This window comes from Miscanthus floridulus, chromosome 5, assembly GCF_019320115.1.
Source record: "Miscanthus floridulus cultivar M001 chromosome 5, ASM1932011v1, whole genome shotgun sequence".
Taxonomy (NCBI): Eukaryota; Viridiplantae; Streptophyta; class Magnoliopsida; order Poales; family Poaceae; genus Miscanthus; species Miscanthus floridulus.
Window position 1 is genome coordinate 82,324,398 of NC_089584.1, and position 23,079 is coordinate 82,347,476.

The window sequence follows — 23,079 nt, forward strand, 5'->3', positions numbered from 1 at the left end:
TAGGGACTAGTGCACAAGGACATATATGAAGCAGTTGTAGAGTTGGGTAAATTTTTATAGGAGCTTTATAGTAGGAAACTAAAGGTTGATGTAATCAAATGTCTAAAAGTAGAAATCTCTGTGATACTATGCAAGCTGGAGAAAATATTTCCTCATGCCTTTTTTGATGCGATGGTCCACTTGACTGTCCACCTTCTTGATGAAGCACTCCTAAGAGGTCCTGTCCAATATGGATGGATGTACCCGATTGAACGCAAAATGGGCACTTTGAAGGGGTATGTGAGGAATAGGGCTAGACCTAAAGGATCCATCATTGAGGTGTACATAGCTAATGAGGCCTTGACCTTTTGCTCAAGGTACATGGAAGATGTTGTCACTAGATTTAATTAGGATGATGACAAATGGGACCAGGGAGCAACAGATGGTGATCTCTCTATCTTCCAGCATGGTGTTAAACTCTTGGGAGCTAACAGGCAGACATATTTTGAGGACAAATAATTTGACAAGCTTTGTTGGTATGTGCTAAACAACCGTGATGAGGTAGAGCCATATTTAAGGTGAGTGTTTTTTTTCTAAATTGTGTGTGCTAATAAACAACTATGCTAAACAGACATGATCAATACATATTGTGAACTATGTGTGCAGCAAGTTTAGAGAAGAGTTAGAGAAAGAAGGTGGCCATGATGTTGAGAATAGGTTGGAAAAGGAATTTCCTGCTTGGTTTATGAGTCGTGTAAGTGGTTCTAGATTTATTTTTAACTTCATATGTTGTCCTGCATTATTCTTTTCATATATTTCAATTTTTTACTTATTTTGTTGTCTTATTAGATCAAGATGTCGTGGAAGGATAATCATGAAGAGGTTAGTGAAGGGCTATATGCAATATCATGTCGTCCTGACCTTAGCGTGAAATTATGGGCATCATTCTGTGTGAATGGTGTTTGATACAAAACTATCGACTGTGAAAGACAAAGGCAGACACAAAATAGTGGTGTGCTGGTGGATGGAACACATAATGGAGTGTCAACTGAATTTTATGGTCAGCTCAAAGAGATAGTTGAGTTGAGCTACAACTCCAATTTGGAATTTATTCAAACCGTGGTACTTTTTTGGTGTGAGTGGTTCAATCAAGATGGCAAAGCTAGAACCATTTGAGATGATGGCCTTTTTAGATCCATCAATATAGAGAGGTTTTGGTACAAGTCAGACCCATTTATATTAGCAACTCAATCAAAAAAGGTCTTCTACGTGAAGGACATACAGTTTGGCAAAAATTGGCGTGTTGTCCAAAAATTTGAACATAGGAGCATGTATGATGTCAATGAAACAAAATTAAGCATTGTTCACCAAGATGAAACTGGTTCTAATAATGAACTGGGGGTGCAAGATGATGATGATGGCTTAGATGAGCCTGCACCAGTGCACCGCCATGTAGATGGAGAGAAATCTACTGTTGCTAGTAACTTACAAGTTCTTATCAATAGAAGGGAAGAAGACATGGCTGAAGACAATGACTCTAAAGATTGTGAAGATGACACTATCTTTGAGTATTTTAGTGGCAATGATAGGGATCATATGGAATGTAATGATGATGGTTAGATTAACTATCATTTGTAGCTGTCTTTTTGTGGGATGTTGATGGAGCACAAACATTTGTAATAGTGACTCTTTTGTTGGTAATTCACTGTCTTTTTTAGTTGGATGTTGATGTTATGGAATTGTAACATATTCTATAAAACAAATTGAACATTCTATCAAGCACTCATTTGTACAATTTGTCATTTTTTGGGATGTTGCCAACATTTTCACATTTCAACAACTAATTCAGGCAACTCATAGTTTCATACATTGATACTAGGAACTCAATCATATAGTTAATTCATACATTCAACAACTCATTCAGACAACTCATTCAGACTAAGCTAATTCAGACTAAGCTAATTCATACATTTAGACAACTGATTCACAACAGCTATAGCTTTAGGGGCTCAACACCTTTATTGAATATCGCCATCAGGAGTGCCAAAAACATAGCAAGAAGGATTACTGAACCACAACACACCTTGGCACCCTTACTAAACAAGGCCAACAGCTGTAGCTTGGCCTCTAGCTCCTTGGCAAGTGCCTTGGCCTCAAGCTCCTTCACAAGTGCCCTGGCCTCCTCCTTCTCCTTCACCAGTTCGACATTCTACACATGTGCTTCATCTAGCAAAAAACCAAGTTCATTCTTCTCTAGCTCTAGAGTTTCGTTCTTATTACGCAAGGCCTTAACTGCATCTCGCAAATCAACAAGGATTTTGATCTGATGATCTGTTGGCTTGGGATACAATGACACCCAAAAACTGCATCCACCATCCTTGCATCCACAATAATTTAGCAAATTGTTAGACAGAATGTTTCCTAGATTCAAATCACCGCATCACAATGTAAATTGAACTCACCCGATATTTGTAGCATGAATGGTACCTCCTTCCTAGATTCCCATTACTCCATGAGATCCACCTGGGAGTCTTCTGACCGAAGTAGCAGTTGATAGCCGGTGTGTATGAGTAGGGAGGATGGCGATAGTGAATTAGAGAGGAGTACGAGGACTGCTCCTTGGACCGCTCCCCGGAACGCTCCATGGAGCTCCGTGATGAGCTTGAGCCAGTGGTGGTTGCCATGGAGCTCTAACCCTAGTTAGTGGAGTGAGGTGACCGATGGAGTGGGTGCACGGTGGTGGCGGGTGGTGGCCAGTGGTGTGGCGGGTGGTTGCCGATGGTGTGGGGGCACGGTTGCGGCGCGGTGAGGGCTGAGGTGATCGATGGAGTGGGGGTACAATTGTGGCGTAGTGGGTCTTGACCAATGGAGTGGGGGCACGACTGTGGTGCGGTGGGTGGTGGACGGTGGAGTGGGTGCCCGACGAGGGTAGGTGCTGAGCGGTGGTGCGACGACTGGTGGCCGTTGCTATGGGTGCACGGCGGGGGTGGGTGCTGACCGGTGTTGAGCGGTGAGGCATCGAAGCTACTCCGGCGGTGCCTGGCCGATTTGGGGAATTCAGGGATTTAGGGAGGGATTGGGGATATCAGACTGTTGGGACCAGAGGCTGATAGGGTTGGTCCACCGGGGTTAGCCCTTGATATGTCTAGATTCGGTTCAACCTAGGGTGAGGCTGACTAGTGGGTCCATGATGGTCAAATCCATGATTTTAGCTCATTTTGAATCTAATCTGAACCGGATTTTCAATGCAATGTTCAAGTCCTACATTAAAGTACAATAATTGTAAAACTCACACTCTAATGGTCATCATATGGTCCATATCAAGTGTATATGTATACCAAGCATGTATATGAAGTGCATTGATGCATGGTTGATGGCACACAGCAGTTTGCATGAATCCAATCATGACCAAGGAGTAAACTGTATGAACCTTTTCCATCGATGATGAAGAATGTGGTGAGCAGAGTCTTACTCCCGATTATCAGTTCGACGTTCATTGCCCCTCGGTTCTTAGACACATTACCCCCAAAATCCTTAAGCATCATGTCGGTCTCAATCAAATCTCCTAGTCCCTTGCCAAGTTTATAAAAAGTGGTGTAAGACATAAGATTGATAGAAGCACCTCCATCCACCAACATTTTGTTCATCAGCTTCCCATCAACAAAACCTTTTACATATAAAGCCTTTAAGTGTTGATGCTTGACTGGCTTATCGAATATAGCCTGTTGTATAAATGTCAACTTGGCAACTATCTCCTCATACTCCGATTCATCAAAATCTAGGTAAACTTCTTGATCTACTGGAGCTCTAAATTCTGATGGCAACAGAAAAGCCATTTGAATATTAGCCGATGGTTGCCCTCTATCGGCTGTTCGTTTAGCACGCCACACTTGAGGTCTACCAGATGCTTGAGCCTATTCTCGTTCTCTGTTCCTTAGCCATTGTACTCTTCTTTTCTGGCTTCTTGTCAGACCTCCTAGACACTATTGGCCTTCCTGCCAAATATATTCTTCTTCATTATTTTCTTTCTCATAATCAGCCTAGTTTTGATCAACAACTCGCTTTCCTAGCCGATCATGAACACTTCTATTTTTTAGGTGCCGAACCATGTTATTATGACGATACTCATCTTAAGCATGGATAGACCGCCGGTTGGTTTGAGATTGCCTGAACTCCCAATATTGCTCGCTGCATTCCGGATAATTATTTCTGGTAGGCAATTTCAAACCTTCGTTCTAGCAATGTCTAAAGATGGTATAATTCCAATGTGATTCAGCTTCCTTTGTTTCTTTCATACCTCTCTTTTTCCTATCGACGTTGGTTTTCTTGCTCTTTTAACCAACGCTGATAATCCTTTTCCTTCTGCCGCTGCCATTTGTTCAACAAAATTTGAGATGTAACACGCGGCCTTGTTGCCCCATCCTTCGACGTTTCTCCCTGCTCATATCGGCTCTTTTGTTGATCACGATGCCTTCTAATTTCTCTATATTCATCAGGCGATATTTGCATCTCGGGATCGACTGTTCCAATTTCTTTTGATCTAACTGATGTTAAGACTTTAGTCTTCCCTTTAAGCAGCCTAGCATCAACCATGTTCTGATCTCTTTGGAAAGGATTATCACCAACTTTCATCTTACGAGGCGTATCAAATTCGAGCCTTTCTTGCTGAATAGCCCTCTGTATATGCTGCCAAAAACTCCGCATTCATTAGTAGAATGAGATGTAGCGTTATAAAACTTGCAGAACTTCTTATTCCTGAACTGATCGGGAGGCAACATAACATGATTCTCAGGCAACTTGATATGTCCCTTCTCGAGCAAGAAATTGAAGAGCTTATCTGATTTTGTGACGTCAAAGTCATAGCTCTCTTCGACTCCTCTTCCCCAAGGATTTAGCACCATTACTGTCTTTTTACCCTAATTCCATTCAGCTACAGCAACCTCTTCTTCTTCGTTGTCCTCATAGCTATCATTGATTGAGTATGGATTATAGGCTTCGTGTGGTGCTTTTATAGAATCGGGTATCTCTGCGTATATTCTAGAATTGGCTATTGAGCGTCACCACTCGTTGAGCCAACTGACCCAAGTTGTCAAATTCTTGCCCCAACAGCTTCTCTCTCTACGTTGGCAACATTCCTTGAATGGCCAAAGCAGCAAGCTGATCATTGGTCAAGTTTAGTGAGAAACACAAATTTTTAGTCTCTCTGAACCTCTGAAGAAATTCGGTGCCTGATTCATTAGTTCTCTGCCTTATGGTCGTCAAGTCGGTAATCTTCTTTTCTCTAGTCCTAGTATAAAAATATATATGAAACTTCTTCTCTAGGTCAGCCCAATTGGCAATGGAATTAACTGGTAGTGATGAAAACCATGTAAAGGCTGGCCCTGACAGAGACAAAGAGAAGAAACAAACTCGATGGGCCTCTTCAATAGATGCTTCGTCCAACTGTGTAAGATACCAATTGACATGTTCTATTGTGCTTGTGCTGTCTTGGCTAGTGAACTTAGCAAACTCTGGGAGCCTATAATTTGTAGGAAGAGCGACCAAATCGTACCATTCTAGATATGAGCATTTGTATGAGAAGGTCTGCCCTTTCGGCTTCAAACCGAATTGATTCTTCATCATCTTAATCACTCTCAACAACAACTCATCAGCATTTGAATTTGGATTCCTCTACAACTGCTGACCCATCTATGGATTAAAATTTCGGGTACCTTGGTACCCTAGATTTGGAATCATGTGAAGAGTATTATAATCTATGCCATAATGATATCGTTGTGGAATCTCTATCGGCTGGGTCCTTTGCTAGCTTGCTGCTTGAAGTCTCTGATTATAGATGTTAGGATCTATATCTCTATGAATCCTTTGAATTGATGGCGCTATCCTTTGAGCCAATGACGGTATTTGGCATGATGTGCCAAAATTGACCATTTGATTCTGACCTTGTCCTATCGGCTGTTGCACATGCTGCACTGATGACCTAGGATTATGCTGTATCTGATTATTAGTAGCACCTTGAATTTGCTCGGATGAGCTCTAAACTACCTGAACATCATCATTATTGGCTGGTGCTGCTTCTTGATGGCTAGTACCAGCTTGATTAGTCCCCTGAGTCGATGGATGTGGAATGTTGTAATAAGCCAGCCCAACCTGACCAACTAGAAACCCATGAAACACCTCTTTCATGGTGTTGTGGAATGTGTTCAAGAAAACTTCATTATGATTCGATATGGCATTATGAACATATTTGTTTACAGCGTCCATGAAGAAACGTCTGTCTTTAGCTTCATCTGCATCTGTCTACCCATGCAACAGAACTCTTGGTAGTGGATATTTCTAAATAATTGTATTATCACGTGTCATAGTGTAGGACAACAAACATTTGTTCTAAAATTCTTCTATAGCTTTGCTGATAACATCTTTATCTCCATCAGGTTGGTCTTCATAAGGTACCATAAGGATGTCGTTGTTGTTGTAAGCCACCATGATTATTGTGGGGTCCCACCAGGCATGCCAAAACACATGTCGGCGCGAAAATGCATAGACACGCAGCAAGCTAGAAGGATCTGCTTGATGGAGCTAGAGATCCGCTTGGCTTCAACGTAGGGATAACTGATCCTACGTATTCCTCCCAAGGCGTGCCAGTCAATTTGACCCTACAATTTATAAGGAGAGAAAATTTATCAGTAATTTAAGGTGGAACATGTCGATCTGTGCCCAGATAGTTCCAAGTGTGCCGCTTTGGGAGCAGCCAGACATGAAAAGCGACTAAATAGCTGATACATATGGAAATCGACTATTACAGACTATAAAACTCGTGGGTAGCATTTTGCCTTTATGTTGACAGGTACAGTATAGGTAGATGTAAATGAGATCATCAGCTAGACAGATGTTATCAGTATAAAGCATTGAGCCGATGAATCTAACGATAAAGGATATAGCATGCGGACAAATCAACTATCTGATACGAATGGACCTACAAACGCCCTGAATCTAATCAGTTACCACCAACAGTGAGGTTTGACCAGATCGATAGCAGCTATGATGATAGTAACAAACTAAAACCGAGGAATCCGTAAAAACATCCATACTTCAACAGGCTTTCCGAAAGACATGTTATACATGAAGGCTCGGACGAATCGGCTAAAATAGCCGATTCAGGTGAAATGAACTATAGCATGTGAACAATTGACTATTTCACATGGACAAACCTATGGACTCATCAGACCTAACCTGCTATCTCTAACAGTGGGGTTCGACTAGATCGATGCAGCCATCATAAAGACAACAAATCAAACCTTTAAAATAAATAGATCTATTCACATTTAACAGAATCATGTAAACATGCTATACGCATTAACGCATAGGTGATCGGCTATTTAGCCGATGCAGGCATATCAAGCAGTCAAGGTCACATCTAATCAAGAACAGCTGTACTACCTAGCATCCTCCAATCTATAGTGCTATCAGTGGGGATCGACCGGATCGTTATAGCCATAATAGTGAACCGTAGACCAGATTTAACTAACCAGCAAACCTCTCCAAGATCATACGTGCCTTAACTGCGTACTATGTGCCTTAACTGTGTATCATGTTGTAACAAAGCAAATGACAGACCTAAAGGATATGAGGCCGATCTAAATCGATCTCGACCAGGCAGGTTGATGTTGCTGCAAACTAATGATGATAAGAACATCAACAAGATTGGTAACTTAATGAATCTACCAAAGATTGCCACTCTTAGGTAGAGCCGATAACTTGACCTTAATCTAGTTCGAGCAGTGGAGGTCGACTGGATCGATGTAGCCGTACTTGAACTAGATAAGAGTCGATAACTAGCTTATACTAAGGTTCATAGTGGAGGTCGACCGGATCGATGCAGCCATACAAACCAAAGTATAAACCATGACGGTACTTACAGACAAACCGGAGGTCGGTCGGACCAATGCAGCCCTGCTTGCTGAAGAACTCGCCGAGATCTACTCTACTCCTACTCCTAAGGGGTTGCCAGAGCAAAAAAAGGAAATAACTTGTGTTTGATTGATTGGATGTCTTTTACAATAGCCAGGGTTCAATATTTATACCCAGAGCCTAAACATGAATCCTACTTGAGCACAACTCATTACAATCTTTGGTATAAAAGAAAACATTCCTATCTTAAGATAACTTGGACCCTAATCTTTCCCTTTTTGTAGAGTCCAATATGTATTTCCCGACGCCAACCGTAGCTTATTATCGTTATCTGCTGACGTCATTCAAAGAGAGCCGATTCTAGTGTTGCATCTGAATCAGCTGATATCAATCCTTATGCAATCGATTTCTTGACCGGCACAATTCTGGAGGCTTCGAGTTCCCACATTCTTCTTTCCAAATTTTGGTGTAAACATATCGCCTGTGAACTTTGTTGGTTATGTCGCTTGTGAACTTGGTACCTTTGCTTGGGAACTTATTTGTTTGTGAACTTGGGTTTCCAATGATGTGAACCAATGATGTGTGTGAACTTGTGAACTTGTGGTTCCCCTATGTTTGGGAACTTTGGTTGTATGAACATTAAGTTTGTGAAGTATGAACCTACGTTTGTGCTTGATGTATGAACTTGTGCTGGATGTGTGAAAATAAGTTATGTTTCTATAATGATTGCTGAGGCTAGGCATGAATGGTACTTCATGTGCATTATATTAAATTCATCAAATTTTTATGATGAAAAACAAACATCATTAAGTAACAGATGCCACGTCATCGATCATGTGCTGCCACGTCAGCTGCCTCATGCTGCCACGTAAATGCACAATAGAATGCCACGTGTCAACCATGTAATCATAAACGTGTCAACCTCCCTGCCATACATGTGTCAACCTTGTCATCATACATGTGTCGACCTCTCCATCATACACGTGTACGTTGGAACGCCGGCTGAAACAGTTCAGTGACGGGGTCAAAATCATCATGTTTGTAATGATATCTATGACAAAATACACCAAATCGTCAATGTGCAACAGTTATTACGCTACAAAGGTGACGAAACAAAATTTCATCATAACTTCATCACAGATATATTTCCATGATGTTTTTGGCCTTTACTATGACAAAAGTGAAACGTCTTAGATGTGGACTTTTTTAGTAGTGAAACATATTTTTGTGTCTATTCCCATTGTAGGAGTAGAACATTTTTGGGTGGATGTAAAATATGTTGTTGCGTACTCCTAGTGTTGGAGTAGTAGATATATGTGGAGTGTACATGATCTTGATCTTGAGAGTATGATAAGTTTCTCAACAAGGGTCACAAGGTTTGACCAAACTCAATACAATAACAAGTACTATATGTAGAAGGTTTTCTAGTCTATTATGTATGGCTCTGGTAGGATATTGCTTACCACAAAGGAGAGGTGTAGCTATTCTTTTTAACTTTTTGAAAAAAAATTCTCCAATGACGAGACATCAAGAATCAAGTTCTCATTATTCTACTATATCTCATTCCACAACAACTTAAGCAACATGGGGTCCCTAATAATAAGTTTCCAATAATAGCAAGACTTCCAGGAAAAGTATTATGTGAGTCTATCCTTAAGTCATGACTAAAATTATCTTTCCTCAGGTTTTAAAGTTGTTTATCAAAGGATTTTCAATTTGGTTCGAAACAGAAAGCGAGATATGTGAAAATAGATCATACGGGACTCAAACCTGACCGTGGATGAAGCGCGGTGTGAGGTGGTGCTAGGTTAGGCTGGTCGGCCCATAGGGATGGTTGGGCGGCCCACTCTCATGCCCATTCGGGTCAAACTTTGGCGAGCGTGGTTCTTGTCCATTGCTTTATGAATTTTGTGATTTTTTTGATCGAATCTCATTTCGTTGTCGTGGTGTGCTTCCCCCACACTTGTTTCCTATTTACCTTTATGCACAACATGTGGAGACAAACACATATACAAAAGAATAGAGAGCAAATAATGGCAATAAGATTTTATTGATATCATATGGCACTTTATTACACAATCCAACCTAAACACAAACTTTCAACTGGTTAGCACAAACTTTAACTAACCTAACAATTGAGCTAAGCAAATGACCTAAATGTGCCTTATTGATCTACCTAACTCTTAATTCTCAAATTTGTCCTTATTGACAACATAACGGCGTAAGATAGTAACTTCGTGCTCTAAGTCTAAGCAATGGGTATGCTCCTTATCGATCCTATGTCGTAATGCATGGATGACTTGAGTAAGGCTTTGGATCTTGTCATTCAAAAGCAAGACAGTCATCCATTGATGCTTCTCCTCTTTTTCTTGGGAAGTGGGCGGCGCCCTCTTCTTCTTCTCCTTCGGTGGGATGATCTTGACTTGCTCAGGTGCAGCACAAACTCCATCTATGGCCATATGTGGCATGACCGACTTGTACTTCGCACAGGTGACATCCCCGAACTTGTTGGTTTTCACCCCCGTCAGCATCTCATTCGGCCTTGGAGGCAGGAGGTTGATCTCCTTTGGCACCTTGATCTTCGGTGCCTCTGGCTGGCATGGCTTGTCTTGAAGAAGTAGGCGTGGCGGCGGCGGCACGATAGTCGGACGATGGATGGTTTGGATGGATTAGGATTGACTAGGGATAGGGGCTATCTCTCATGGTGGGATGACACTCAGCGGTATGGCATCTTCAACTCCATAGGGGACGATCTCTTTTTTGGCCATTGGAGGTTGGGAGGAGGAAAGCTATGTTGCTGCTAGAGATGGGAGGCTTTTTTGGAATGGCTATGGAGGTAGGTAGGATCTTGTTTATATAGGGGGAAAACTTGCTGCAGGGGTCAAGATCTATCCATTAGGAGTCTCATAATGAGGAAAAACCGAATGGCTTGGAAAATTGGATATTCTCACAAGAATATTCTAGAAGGTTTGCGAGCCAATCGAGCGGGGGCGAGGGGGTGAGGAGATAGACAGATGGGCTGGCTGGCCTATAGGTGGGGCTAGCTAGCCCCACATGTCACCACATCATTAAGATTTTTTGCACGATGGTTTCTAATGTTTATCTAATCTCAAAAAATATATTACCATGTTATGAATCGTAAGGTGGAGGGCAGAGGTGTAAATCTATGGTAAAATAATAAAATCTATCTCATCCAAATCGTCAGTTGGTTTTTTTAGGTTCTAGAAAGACCTTGAGATGGTGACCATTTACCTTAAATAATGTACCTTCATCATCTTGAAGTGTTACTGCTCCATGCGATGAGGTGCTTATAATGATGAATGGTCCTTCCCATTTGCTCCAAAGTTTTCCATGCCCTGATAATTTCATCCTAGAATTTAAAAGTAATACCTTATCTTCTAGGGTGAACTCCTTCTTGATCCTCTTATCATGCCATCTCTTTGTTCTCTTCTTGTATATCTTGGAGTTGTGATATGCTTTTTCACGCCATTCATCAAGCTCAAAGAGTTGCATCTTCCTCTTGGTTCCTGCAGCTTCCAAGTCCATGTTCCATCGTTTGATGGCTCAGTGAGCCTTGAATTCTAATTCAACAGGTAGATGACAGGTCTTCTCATAGACGAGTTGGTATGGTGACATCCCAAGCGATGTTTTATAGGCTGTTCTGTAAGCCCATAATGCATCGGGTAGTCTATCCTTCCATGCAGTCCTCATCTCATTGACCATCTTCTATAGAATGTTCTTGATTTGTTTGTTTGATGTTTCTTCTTGGCCACTTATCTGAGGGTGATACGGAGTAGCAACGTTGTGATGGATCCCATGTTTTGACAAGTACTTATGAAAGTTTTTGTCAATGAAGTGAGTGCCTCCATCACTTATCACCATTCTCGAAACTCCGAAACATGGAAATATTATTTCTTCAAACAACTTCTTGGAGTTCTTTGCATCAGCAGCTCTACATGGCATGGCTTCAACCCACTTAGAGACATAGTTAACTGCCACCAAGATGTACTCATAATTCTTCGATTTTGGAAACAGTCCCATGTAGTCAATTCCCTAGACATCGATGAGCTTGATCTGGAGGTTGTTGGTGAGTGGCATGACATCTCTTGAATTGATGTTCCTATGCCTCTGACATGCTCTACACCTCCGGATGAAGTCTCTCGTGTCTTCATACATGGTTGGCCAAAAGAATCTACTTTGCCAGATCTTTAAATGAGTGTAGAAAGCACCATAATGCCCTCCATATGGTGATGAGTGGCATTGTTCAATGATTTTGATGCCTTCTTCTGCTGGTACACACCTCCTGAGTAGATCATTAGAGCAGACTCTAAAGAGGTACGACTCATCCCATATGTAGAGATGACTTTCATAGATGAGGTTCCTTTTATTCTCCCCTAGGGGTACATAACCTATAACCATAAAATCGATAATATTTGCGTACTAGGGGTCAAATTTCGTGATCTTGAAGAGCATGTGGTCCCACAACAAATCATTGATGGGTAGTTCCTATGAATTTTCAAACTACATTCTAGACAAGTGATCGATGATAGAATTTTCTACTCCCTTTTATCTTTTATTTCTAGGTCAAATTCTTGGAGTAACAAAATCCATCTTATAAGTCAAGGTTTAGCATCTTTCTTAGTGAGCAGGTATTATTAAGGCAGCATGATTAGTGTAAACAATCACCTTAGCTCCTACTAAGTAAGATCTAAACTTATCAATAGCAAAAACAACAGCTAGGAGTTTTTTTTAGTTGTTGCATAATTAAGTTGAGGTCCTATCAGAGTTTTGCTAGCATAAGCAATTGCATGATGCTTCTTATCTTTTGTTTGACCCAAAAACTACCCCCACAGCATAATCACTAGAATCACACATAATTTCAAAAGGTAGCGACCAATTAGGGGGTTGAATGATTGGTGAAGAGATGAGTGCTTTCTTAAGAATTTCAAAAGATTTTAAGCATGCATCATCAAATTCAAAGGTACATCCTTGGTCAAAAGATTTATAAATGGTCTAGCAATATGTGAAAAATCTTTTATAAAGCAGAGGTAAAACCCTTCATGACCAAGAAAACTACGGATCCCTCTGATATTTATGGGAGGAGGTAACTATTCAATTACTTCAATTTTAGCTCTATCTACCTCAATCCCTTGTTCAGACACCAAGTGTCTAAGCACTGCGCCTTCTCTAACCATGAAATAATATTTTTCCCAATTAAGGACTAAGTGCTTTTCTTCACATCTTTGCAAAACCTTGTCTAAATTTTCAAGGCAATCATCAAAATTTTTTCCATAAACAGAAAAATCATCCATGAAAACTTCCATGATTTCTTCAATCATATCAGAAAATATAGACATCATACATCTTTGAAAAGAAGTTGGGGCATTACATAGTCCAAAAGACATTCTACGATAAGCATAAGTTCCATATGGACATGTAAAAGTGGTTTTGCTTTGATCATCATGATGGATCGGTATCTGGTGATAACCTAAATACCCAACAAGGAAGTAGAAGAAAGAGTGATTTGCCAGTCGCTCCAACATTTCATCAATGAAGGGCAACGGAAAATGATCCTTCTTTATTGCCTTGTTAAGTTTTCGGTAATCAATGCACATCCGCCATCCTGTGATGGTTCTTTGTGGGATTAATTCATTCTTTTCATTTTTAACAATAGTCATGCCTCCCTTTTTAGGCACAACTTAAACAGGGCTTACCCACTCACTGTACGAAACGGGGTAGATAATCCTGGCGTTCAGGAGTTTCAAAACCTCTTTCTTAACAACTTCTCTCATCACATTATTAAGCCTACATTGTGGCTCCCTTGAAGGTATACAATCTGGATCTATAGGGATGCGATGAGTGCAAAGAGCTGGTCTAATTCCCTTAAGGTCTTGGGGCGAGTAGACAAAAGCAGAACGATGCTTTTCTAAGATAGTTAGCAAACAGAGGGATTCTTCCTGAGAGAGTTTATCACTTATGATCACAGGAGAATCCTGATCATTATTGAGAAAATCATATCTAAGACCAGAAGGCAGGGGTTTAAGCTCAATGGAGGGCTTAGGTGGTTTAAGCTCAATGGAGGACTTTTTAATAACTTTGTTGTTGGGGTTAATGGCATGTCTTTTAATAAATCATGAGCAAAAGATGCAGACATGATATTAACACCCACAACTGGATTATAAAGAGCATCAAAAGGAGCTTTGTTGATTTGGCAATGAATGGAAATAGAAGGTGAATCTAGACGAATCACATCAGAGGAAAGCTCTGATTCTTCTAACCATTCATTGCTTATAATAAATACTAGCTCTTTCGTAGTCTTTTTAAGGAAAGCGTCCTCAGAAGGGTCAAGAATTTCTTCATGGGATGATGATTTCCTAGGCTTTTGGGGTCTCCTCATAGTATGATAATTCAAGGTATTTCCATATGCAGCAAAAAGTTCATCCTCGAATTCAAGCATGAAATCCAAAATTAGAGTTCCCTCCTTTTCTGGTGGTTTGGGATTTGGGATAGCTGAAGTTGGTGATGGGTTTGGCAAAATTTCTGGTTCAGCTATCTAGGATTCCTTCTCTAGATTCTTATCTTCTACTTCCTCAGGGGTGCTCTCTAAGACTTTAGTAAGAATGCTTCTCCCCGAATTGGCGAAGACATGCAAGAACGATCCCCCTAAAGCTGTATCAAGATACTTCGAAGTTTCCCTATCAAGACCCATATAAAAGTGTTAAAGAAGAATGGGGTCTTGAATGACAAGGTCAGGACCAGTATTAATGAGAGCATTAAAGCGTTCTCATGACGTGCCTAGAGATTCTTTTTCTTTTTGTTTAAAAGTTAGAACCACTAAACGTAGGCTGACTATTCTAGAGATGCGAAAGAAATGTAAGCAAAAGCTAGAACACAAAGCTTCCTAATCTCCTTGTCTACTCCCTATGGTTTGCTTATACCAACATTTAGCTCTTCCCTTCAAAGAGAAAGGAAAAAGCTTCTATCGTATGGTTTCATCTGACATGCCTGCAATGCATAGGCAAGCATAGGTTTGCTCAAATTCATTTAAGTGAGAGTATGGATTTTGATCATCTTTGCCCGAAAAAGATTGATCCCAGACCATGTTAATTAAGCATGGGTGCAGCTCATAGCCAGGAGTTAGGATAGGCTTTAAAGATTCTGGTGGCTCTAGGCATGCGCTTGTAGGTGCAGCGTATTGGTAGATAGAAGTGGATTCTAAATCCATGGTAAAAGAATAAAAGATAAAAGAATAATGATAAAAGGTTGAACTAGGTTCGAAGTTAACTCAGCCACCGTTTCCCTGGCAATGGCGCTAGAAATGCTTGTTGGTATATTTTAATGCACACAGAATAAATCCGCAAGTGCACGGATATCGATGTAGCACTTCACCGAAAAGTATTCCATAATATCGAACTCAAGGAAACATGTGTGTCAATAACTAAGTCTAACTTAACCCGATGTAGCAACAAGACTTAAGATAACAGGAGTATAAAGGAGATCGCTAAGATCTTCTAGTTCTAACTTCAGTAAGCTATCTTATATTGTTCAATTCTAGGGATATTACTAAGGAAAACATAGGTAGAGTATGTTTCCTATAGTAACAAGGTCCTGCTCAGCCTACAAACAGGATGTGGACTACAAAGGACTCAATGAGGCTATAAGAGTCACCCTTGTGAGCTAACACTTATCCAGAACATAGGGTACATCCATGAGTAACCAAGTCTGAGCACCACGCTTACACTATGAATACTACTTTAACCTAGGAACAACAAGGATTAAAGTACTCAAAAGAGTCACAAACCTAAAGAATAATATAAACAATGATACTTACTTAAATTAGAAGTTGATTACCAGAGAAATCTTAGAAGCAAGCTCAATATGAACTTGATTACACCAGGGTACAAGCCATAGAGAGAGCACCGATAGGCCGAAGCTCCTCCAAACTCTTCCCTCACACTCTATCTCTCTATTTCTGAATAAAGACTATATCCTAGCTTGGAGGACTAATCTTCTCTTGATTGCTAGCTCTGATTCTGATGGAGAGGATATGAATTGTAGCTCTAGTTTCTAGGGTTTCAAGATCTACCTAGAGGAGGTGGTACAGGCAGGTATATATAGGAGGGTACATCAATTCTGACCCTCGGATCAAACTGACTTAAAAGAACGACGTAGATGCAATCCTTAATATGGTGGAGAACCGACATAGCGAGGAGGGCTGCCAGGTGGGACCCACAAGCCGGTCGGCCTGATAGGGGGGCCAGCCGACCCCACATGTCTGTGACACGTGGCCTGCTTTGGTGATTTGCCTTCTAGAGTCTTCTAGAGGCTTCCCACGAAGGTATCGTCGCGGATAAACATGATTTCCTTTGACGAATAGGTCCTTGACGATTTTCTGATTAAATCCTACTGAAAACACATATTCACAAAAACTCATAAAAATTGTCAGTTTAAACCCCTAAGTCTATATTAGTGATCCATTTTAGTCATTTATGCAAGGTATATTGACGGTTTATTATTGACATTAACTACTATCAACAAGGTATCAAATAGATTTTTATTTTGGCACTCAAGACACCATAGAGGGTGTGAGTGTATTTGTGATTGATAGCCATATTATAATGATGAGAAATCTTTGGCTAAGAGGTTATCAAGTGCCACTAGGTGACATGATTCTTACATTTGCATTAGGGACCTAGTGTGCTAACAATTGATCCTTGAAAAATGCTTTGAAAAATTCTAACACACGAGCACAAGAGTTGTACACACTATGGTTAGCAACTTGGAAGCAAGGGTGAAGAGGTTGAGGAGTTAGAAAAAGAAAAGGAGGTGAAGGTAAAAGATCAAACGATGTCTCTGCCAGGACCATACCCTAGTAGGCCGAGTCTGGTCAGTTGTCCAGTCACTTGGGCGAGAGGGCCGTGGTATGATCGAACGTAGGGACCGGACTTAGGGCTGAGTCTGGTCATGCTATCCAGAGACGGTGTCACGCGAGGTGGCAATCGGACGCTGGTGGTAGTGTGAGACTGGATGCACAGGGGGTGTGTCAGGTTGTTGCTGACGTACGCTAACATAACCTCCATATGTGTTGGTATTTATTAACTTGTTACTTGTTTAAGTAGCCACCTAATGTTGTTGACATTTCTTAACATCACTTTTGCTAGTTGTTAATGCCACTTCTAGAATGACACTAAGAAGTACTTTAGTATTCTATGTGACTAGAAAGAATATATATGAAAAGGATCTACAAGCACATAGATAAGTATACCATTGTAGCATTTCATACTGGAGTACTCCAGGTATCATTATTTATATTTTACCATAGGGAAGGACTGGCGGTTGGAATATATTGATAACTTATACATATGATGGAGAAATAAACCATAACCAAACTTCTACTCACAACAGGGGTAAGTCAAGAGATAAATGTATATGAATGGTAAATGATAAATGATAATTGATCACTTAGAGTACTCCTTTCTATGGCATTAGCATTGCTAAGTAGAATATTAGAGGAATAATTCCTAAGTCATTCTTAATTACAAGTCAAAGCATACGTTGATTAGTGCAATTACACTTAGTAGTCATGGCTATGATCAACTTCATATTTACACATAAGGGATATTACTAAGGACGATTAAGAACAGAGCTTGTCTTCCTTTGTAACTAGATCCTACTTGTCCTATATTTGGGGAGTGGTTTACAAAGGACTCAATAGGAGTGTCGCATCTGTGATCTACCACATGGCCCAGAATATAGGGTGCATCCATAGGTAAATAACGTATAAGCACCATACTTACACAATGTCAACCACTCACCCCTAGTACACAGTGTGATTAACTCTGACATATAGGTCTTCCTTGATGGTTTTTTGGATAAACCCTGCTGAAAATACAGATTCACCAAAACTTGTGGAATTTGTTAGTTTAAACCCCTAAGTCTATATTGGTAATCATTTTATGCCCTTATGCAAGTTATATTGATAGTTTATAATTGTTGTTAACTACCATCAACATACTCCCCCAAGCTTAACCTTTGCTCGTCCCTGAGCAATGCTAAACTCAGCAAATGGATTAGGAGTTGCATCGATGTTTTCACTCCTCAAAAGTACACATGCGTTCAAATAAGAATTCTCCTCCGGATTAGAATAAACTGATCTAACTTTTAAACTTACTCGTATTACCTTCAACCATGGGGATTCTTAGCCTTCACTTGGGTCTTGAGCAATTGAAAGACAGAACGATCAAGTCAAGTACTATATCTCAAGTTCTTTGCTCAACCATTATTCTAGAGTTTTTATAGGTTTTTAATATAAAACTCAGAGCTTCCATTGTATGACACTCTCAAGTCTCTCAATATATGTGGTATTTGTGGATCCTCACCAAGGCAATAGTGATGTTATGCCTTTCTCTTCCTACAACTAAGGCTTATGTGGAGCTCATAGGAGTGGAGAAACATGAAAGAGCATACTTGCAATACATGTATTGTAAAGTCAAACCTCGGATCCAAAGAGAGTTGAGTCATATAATCAAATCAAGATGTGCATGTGTGTGAAATATATGGTGGCTAACCTAATTCTACTTTGCTCCTTGAAAACATATCTCTCTTTTGAAACTTAGAAATACTTGCAAGAGAACATGGGCTATCTTATTTATCTCTTTTTTCAGGCAGGCATCTAAGTACCCATTGTTTTCAATATCTCAGACACTTGTCCATTTTTTCTCAACTCTCTTTTTTTCTTCTCTTTTTTTCCTTTTCTTTTCATGAATAACTTTTGCATAGCCCCATGCTTCTTTTTTGTAACAAAACTTTTAAGAGATAGCAACAAGAACTTCCAGCATTTATTTGGTGGATATCCTATAAAGCATTTTTTGGTGTTAACTCCTAGTGTAGGAGTAAAATATTTTTGGGTGGATCTAGATGGAATGTGATGTTTTTGCGCCTATCCCCTGTGTAGAAGTAGTGCATATGTGGGTGGTGTGTACGTGTTCTTGATTTTAAGAGCACGATAAACCTCTCATAAGGGTCAACAAAGCTTGACTAAACTCAATGTAAAACAAGCAGCATGTATGAGTGAAAGTTTTCCTAGTCTAAATATCATATTTGGCTCTGGTAGGAATTCAAGCTTTGTCACACAGGAGCTCATCATATAAATTTTTGAGTTTTTTTTCAAAAGATAAATCTCCAGAACTTTAGTATCACTTGGAACAAGATAAACAGCAGCTTAGACCTTCTCATATCATATCTGTCAATTACCTAGACTTAGATCAAGTATATGCTACCCACGAGTTTTAAGTTCAGAGTAAATTCTTATATCAAAATAGTCATATCCAAAACTCGGGAGAATTCAAGGCTGAAAACTAGGTACTTGAAAGGAATTACAACAGAGCAACTATTCATCACTTCCATTTCAAGAGATTGTCCTCAGAGTCCTTTTTATCTATTCAGCTCTTAGAAATCAAACTTAAAGAAATCTAGACACACTATTTATTTTGCTTTCATTTTTAAGATCACTCTTTACTAATATATACAGCTAGCTAAGATAAATTTTTATTTTGTTTTTAGTTATGCATCTTTTTTAACTTTTGTATAATAAACTCAAAAATAGTAAAACAAAAGGGGAAGAAATACTTATCTAGATACATGGGGGATGCCCTTCCCCCAAGCTAGATGTTGTCATGGTCAAATGTTGAAGTTTGAGTTATCCTTCTCAGAGTAGTTTTTGTCAGTTCATGTCCTTCTCATTCATCGGGTGAAGTGGAATGCATCCAACCGGGTGATATTACTCTTGTATATCATCCTACAAAGACTTCAACAAGAACAACAAAACTCGTGGAATGGATTAGGGGTAAGCGGTCTACGCCCGAAGATCAGTCGTTCTTGGAGGTTTAGAAACAATTTTTTTGAAGTGATAGAATTCTAGTAGGATGTCTATCTAGTATTTTTGGATTTTCTGATATAATTGAATGAATGACATTTTTAATTTTTTTATGCCACCACGGTAAATGTTCTTGGGGGGGTTTTACACACCGTAGAATTATTCACAAGGGGCTTAATATTATAATTCACAAGTAAAAATGATTTATGCAATGCTATAAGTAAATATAGATAACTACCAATTTTACCTCCTCATGAGGGTTTGGATTTTTAAGTCCTCCGGACAGGACTTGACTATAGAAAATTCCTTCATTCTTTGGGTGCATCTGTCATCCTTAGAGATGGAGACCTTGATGGTTGCACCTCTTGTGATGGTGACTCCGATAATGGCGCCACCTTTTCCTTCCACACCCACTTGGTCTGTGGACTTGATTTTAGCGGAGTAGGTTCATCTTCTTCTTCATTCTTGGGGAGTTGATTCTTCTGGCATTGAGATGCGAGGTGTCTCCTCTTGGAGCCGGTCTTCCTTGGCTTTTCATAAGTGGTATAACTATTAAAATAACATCGTATCTTTTCTCCTAGAAATTGAAAGTGGACTTGTCCATATCCGACGTAGATGATCGCGTTGGTAGTATTGAGGAACGGTCTTCCAAGGATGATAGGTGTAACACCCTAAGTGTTACAAATTTAATAAAACCCTAATCATGATCATCATCAAGCATTGTGTCATTTATGCATTACATGTTTCAGTTATAGCATGTATATGTTGCATATGTTGTGTTTATATGTTACATGAAATGTTAACTTTAAATATCAATAAGGTTCTTTGTCATTTTATGGAATAAAAATTTCTTAAACAAATAAAATTTTGGTTAAAATAAACTTTGTAGTAGAAAGTATGTGTTCTCAAATGAAATCAAAGTTTGTGTATGTTTTCAAGTGAAACATGTTGAAATTGGGGCTCAAAAATTGAATTCAATATTAATTTCAGCACTTAGCCATTTTTTGTTGTCCCTGAAAAATAGTATTTAGTTCAATTTTGGGGATTTATTAAATGAATTTTCATGAATAAAAGTTGTGAAACCTTGGTTCTATGAATTGGTGTGAAGTTTGTACTCTGATACTATGCCATTGGTTGAATTGTTTGAAATTGTTTTGGCCACTAATTAATTATCCAAAGTAGCTTAATCAAATCTGTTTCTGAAATTTTAAAAACTGAATTCAATTTTTTAGTTTCAAGTACCTCTCTTCTAAATTCAAAATCTCTCAAACCTTTGATCTTTTGATGTTGGTTCCTTAATAGAAGTTGGAGATCTCATCATGTTGAACAAGTGATAGTAGTGAAATTTTTCGAGTTGCTATTTGGAATCAAGAGAAATAGAGAGAAGAAGATGGGCTATCAGTCGCTACTATAGCCGCCGGCAGCTACCTACTTGCCACATCACCGTCGTGCGCTGTTTCACTGCCTCTCTTGCTTGGACGCGTGGCCGCCTGCGTGGCTTGCTCGAGCGTCAGTGGGAGAAGCCTAGAAGTGTTGCCCGTCCTTTTAAAACACCCACGTCGATCACCATCTCTCTCTTTTCCTCTCTTCTTCACCATCGTCGGCCATCTCCAGTCGCTGGCAAAATTCGTCAACGTTGAGCCATCCCTGCCCAATAGCTTGTGCAGCTAGCTCCACCTTTTCCTTGCGTGTTGTTTGAGCCCTATCGCAGCAGCTCTCATTGCTAGAATCGCCTGCGCGTGTTGTTCCCGTCGCGGCTCGCCATCGCCACCGAGGTGCACCCTCACCGTGGTCAGCACGTTCCGAGGCACCTCTCTTCCTTCTAGCTCGCGTTTAGTGTTTCCTTTGGCACTGTGTTGCTCACCATCCTTTTTTGATCTGTGGAGCAGCAGATGCATCGGAACAGCGCCCTCGTCACCAATCCACGCCACCGCAGTCGCCCGTGATGACAATGTCACACTCAGTCGTGCCTTCGCCCCAACCAAGTCGCTAGGCTTGGTCGTGGTGAGCTCCTAGTGATGTGCACCACTTCAATTTTACCTCTACCGCACCGTAGCATCTGGAACGCTATCATGGCACCACGCTCTGTCCTGCTGTGCCACCATGGCCATGGGTAAGCTCGTGCGAAGCCCTAAGTAGATCTACCTATAGCGCCAGCGTGATCTGTTGCCATAGCCAGCAGTGTTGTCGTCGGCTGTTTCCGCCACTAGTCATGCCACCATGGCCGCCATGGTCAGCGACGTGCATGCTACATAACCCTAGCCACTCAACTAGCACCCTAGGTTGATGTGCCTGCTCGCCGTGGTCGTTTAGGAGCCAGCCTCGTCGCTGGCGACCTCACTACCGGCGAGAACATGTCGGTCAAAGGCGTGAACCCACTGGTCAATACGGGCTCCTCACCGGAGTGGACCTAGGCCCGCTGGTCAGTGACCGTGGGTAAAGGGGAGATGAGTGAGAAAAATAAATCAGGTTTATCTTTTTCCAGAAAATGATTAATTTGATCTAAATCTTGTTTAATTCTTATAAAAATATAGATATGTGATAAAATCATGAAAATTTGTGTGTAGCATCTTCATGATGTAATCTACCTAGGAAAAATATGAAATGTTGAAAATCAATAGTTTTTTGCATGACTAAAAAAATTACCTCTTTTAATTAATAAATGCACCTTTCCATGATTTTTATAGGTTAAAATAATAATCTTTTAATCATGAAACTTTTTGTGTAAATTTTATGTGCCATAACCTAGCTCCACAAAAAGTTTGGCACTATTTTGAATTAATTAACTTGATTAATAAGTTTAAGTATGTTTTATGCCTTTTATATGCTTTATAAATATTAAAATGATTTAAATAATTGTTTGTTTAGTTCTTTGTGAGTTCTATGAGATGAATGTGATATGTGGAATGTTAAATACTTACTGTTCCATGAAAGTTTAAATCCTTTCTTAATGAACTTATAATCAACTTGTAGTTAATAATTAAAATACTTTTTAGAATAATTAACCCTAGTTCTTAGCGAAGGAAAGTTGTACTCAAGTTGTGTATCTTGTTGTGTTCATCAATACCCATGTTGCATCCATCATGCATCATGTTTATTGCATTTCATCATGTTAAGCATTGTTGTTGGTGTTTTACCACCGATAGCCTGCCACGGGGGTCCCTAAGGCAGTATGTTCGGGCTTCAGCGTATGCAGAACTCGATGGTGAACGCAAGAGACAGTCGATTTATCCTGGTTCAGGCCCTCGACTATGGTCGAGTAACAGCCCTACGTCCAATCGGCGTTAGCCTCTGCGTTGGATTGATTATGAAGTGTC